At 54.2% G+C, this 3,898-nt stretch overlaps 1 protein-coding gene across 1 annotated transcript in view; it reads left to right on the forward strand.

Moving 5' to 3' along the window:
• The window catches only part of LOC102035659 (ETS translocation variant 3-like protein), a gene marked incomplete at its 5' end in the record, with an annotated part of 19,705 nt that overhangs the window by 10,708 nt on the left and 5,099 nt on the right, over positions 1 to 3,898 (forward strand). The window lies entirely within an intron of this gene.

A 3,898-nucleotide genomic window follows, 5' to 3' on the forward strand; every position in this document is an offset into this window, starting at 1 on the left:
CGGGATTTGGGGTGTTTGGGGGAGACATGCCGGGATTTGGGGTGAAATGCCGGGATTTGGGGTGTTTGGGGGAGACATGCCGGGATTTGGGGTGAAATGTCGGGATTTGGGGTGTTTGGGGGAGACATGCCGGGATTTGGGGTGAAATGCAGGGATTTGGGGTGAAATGCCGGGATTTGGGGTGAAATGCCGGGATTTGGGGTGTTTTAGGGTGAAATTCGGGGATTTTGGGGCTCTGGGAGGGGGCTCAGCTCGTCCTGGAGCCCTCAGCTCACGTCTTGGGGGGAAAGCAGCGATTTGGGGTGAAATTCTGGGATTTAAGGGCTCGGAGGAGGCGGCTCAGCTCGTCCTGGACCCCCCACCCTGCCCCTGCAGTGTTTTGGGGTGAAACGCCGGGATTTGGGGTGTTTTGGGGTGAAACGCCGGGATTTTTGGTCTGCACCTCCCGCCCTGCATCTCGGGGGCAAACATGGCAATTTGGGGTGAAACTCTGGGATTTTGGGGCTCTGGGGGTTCAGGGGAAGGGATTTAGATCAGGGTGGAGCTCCTGCCCCCTCCCTGCGGTGCTTTGGGGCGAAATTCTGCGATTTTGGGGTGAAATTCTGGGATTTTGGGGGTTTGAGGTCCTGGAGCCCTCACCCCATTCCCTGGGGGGAAAGACGGGAATTTGGGATAAAATTCTGGGATTTTGGGATTTCTGGGGGGGGGCTCAGCCCAGCCCTGGACCTCCCACCCCATCCTTGCAGCGTTTTGGGATAAAACTCCTGGATTTGGGGAGTGGGGGGGGGAATATCGCAAACCTTTCTGATTTCTGGGATATTTCCGTATCCGTCGCTGGGAATTGGCTTTTCCCCCGTTTGTTTTGCTCCATTTTAAACCAAATTTGGGGATTTTTTTTAATGGGATAAACCCTCGGAAAACCCTGGAAGGTTTTTCTGGGATGAATTCAGGGATTTTGCTGAGGATTCCTGGGTTGGGATCCCTGCTGCAGCCGCGGCGTTTCCCGCATGGATTGGGGTGGGAAATGAGGAATTTGGGGCCCTGGGAGAGAAGCAGATCCCAGGAATTTCGGGGATCATTTTCCCACCAAATTCCCGGCGGTTTTTCCTACTTTTTGCATCCCAAAGACTTCCAGGGTTCCCTGTGCTGGATTATTTGGGATTTTAGGGATCAATCCTGGATCCTGCCCAGGTTCTCCCATGGATTTCCATCCCTGGGATGGTGGGAATGTCCCACCCAATCAGGGTGGGATTTTCTGGGATTTAAGGATCTTTTCCATCCCAAAGAATTCCAGCGTTCCCTGTCCTGGTTTATTTGGGATTTCAGGGATAAATCCTGGATCCCATCCCAGATTATCCCGTGGATCCCTGGGACGGTGGGAATGTCCCACCCAATCAGGGTGGGATTTTTTGGGATTTAAGGATTTTTTCCATCCCAAAGAATTCCAGGATTCCCTGTGCTGGATGATTTGGGATTTCAGGGGTAAATCCTGGATCCCGCCCAGGTTATCCCATGGATTTCCATCCCTGGGATTGGAATCAGAGTGGGATTTTCTGGGATTTATGGATTTTTTCCGTCCCAAAGAATTCCAGCATTCCCTGTGCTGGATGATTTGGGATTCCAGGGGTAAATCCTGGATCCCGCCCCGGTTATCCCATGGATTTCCATCCCTGGCAGTGCCGATCCCAGCCCGGATCCCCGGCGCAGGGAAGCGTTTCCCTCCCTCAGCCCGGGAGTTTCGGGATCGCTGCCGGGCGCAGGATTCCGTGGGTTCCCGCGGGCAGGGAATTCCAGGAGCCGGAATTCCCGGCCCGACCGGCTCTGCCGCCCTTCCCGCTGTTCCAGGGCTGGCTCCCGTTAATCATTACCCCGCGGCCGGGAGCAGCTTCCTGCAGAATTCCCGGAAAAAAAAACCCCAAACCCCCAACTGCGAAAAGCGGGAAAAATCCCCGATTTCCAGCGTTTGGCATCGCGCCGTCCCGTCGGGATCCCTTCCCAAAAAAGGGTTTGGGGATTCCCAGCCGGAAAACCCCATGGAAACCCAGGATAAACCGTGTTTGTAAAAGGGAAAATGGGGGGAAATTCCCATTTTCCAACATTTCTGACCACTGGGTTCCTACCTAAAACAGGATTGGAATTCCCAGCTGGAAAATCCCACAGGAACCCGAGACAAACTGGGGTTTAAAGCAGGAAAAACAGGGAAAAAATCCCATTTTCCAACATTTCTGCCCACTGGGTTCCTTCCCACACTGCAATTGGAATTCCCAGCTGGAAAAACCCATGGGAACCCGGGACAAACCAAGGTTTAAAGCGGGAAAAACGGAAAAAATTCCCTTTTCCCAACTTTTCTGACCCCTGGGTTCCTTCCCACGCTGGAGTCGGAATTCCCAGCTGGAAAAACCCATGGAAACCTGGGATAACCCAGGGTTAAAAGCGGGAAAAATGGGGAAAAATTCTCATTTTTCCAACATTTCTGCCCACTGGCTTCCTACCTAAAACAGGGTTGGAATTCCCAGCTGGAAAAACCCACGGGAACCCGGGATAAACCGGGGTTTAGAGCGGGAAAAATGGGGGAAAATTCGGGTTTTTTTGTGGTTTTCTTTCCCTGGCGCCCTGGCAGGGAGGGCAGCGGAGCCGCAGCCCCCGGCAGGGAGGGAACCGAATGTTGCAAATCCGAGCAGAAAATTCCGGCGGGACCCGAACTCCCGGAATTCCTCCCAGAACTCGGCGGCCGCCCTCGGAATGCGGGGGGGAAGGAAAAAAAAAAAAATTAAAATAAAATAAAAAATGACCCGAGGTTTGTTTTCGGGAATTCGGGAATCGAAGGACAGAATTCCCACGTTCCCGTTCCCCGTGGGATCCGGGGATTTGGGAATTCGGGGTTGTTTCCGTGAAAATCGGTGGGATTTGGGGAATCCTGGCTCCTGGGAGAGCCCTGTGGGGCATTCCCAGCGGGAACAGATCCCAAAAAAAAACCCGGGAATGGCCGGGAGGGGTTGGGAACAGCTCGGAAGGGTTTGGGATTCCGGGAAAAGCCGGGAACTGCGGGATTATCCTGCAGCATTCCCAATAAAAACACTTGGGAATTTTATGGGAAGGACCCTCCAGGTCCTCCCAGCTGCCCCCGGAATTCTGTTTTTCCTTGGAAAACCTCAGCGTGGAGGGAATTGAGTGGGCAGAAATGTTGGAAAATAGGATTTTCCCCCATTTTTCCCGCTCCGAACCCTGGTTTGTCCCAGGTTTCCGTGGGATTTTCCAGCTGGGAATTCCAGCCCCGTTGTGGGAAGGAGCCCAGTGGGCAGAAAGGTTGGGGAAAGGGAATTTCTTCCCATTCCAAGCTCCAGTTTTTTGGGAGTTTTGGGTTTTTGGGAAGTGGGAAGGGAGGGCAGGGCTGGGGTCCCTCCAGAGGCGCCCCTGGAATGGGAATTTTGGGAATTGTGGCAATTGTGGCAATTGCGGGAATTGTGGCAATTGCGGGAATTGCCGTGGCTGGGCCGCCCCCGAGGCAATTAAGGAGCTTTAATTAAGCCGAATTAAACGACTTTTTTATAGCCTGGTTAAGCCCCGGCTGCTTCCAGAGGGGCAGGAGAAGCCTCGGGATCCCTCTGGGTGGGATCTGGGCGTCCCTGGAATTGTGGCTTTTATGGGAAATCACCTCGGGAACGCCACAGATCCCGGCATTCCGGGATTTTTGGGATAAAAACCGGGATTTCTGGGGGGACGACAAGGGCTGACCTGGGCTTGGCCTTGTGGATTATCCCGAGGTTAATCCAGATTTTCCTCCGGATTGGCCGGGAACGTCCAGGGCAGCACCGGGGCTGGGGCTGGGGAATCCTCGGGGGCTTTGCCTGGGGTTTCTGCCCTGGGGGAAAAAAGGGGGATCCGGGGGGATTTGGGG

Source organism: Geospiza fortis, unplaced genomic scaffold, assembly GCF_000277835.1.
Source record: "Geospiza fortis unplaced genomic scaffold, GeoFor_1.0 scaffold1873, whole genome shotgun sequence".
NCBI lineage: Eukaryota > Metazoa > Chordata > Aves > Passeriformes > Thraupidae > Geospiza > Geospiza fortis.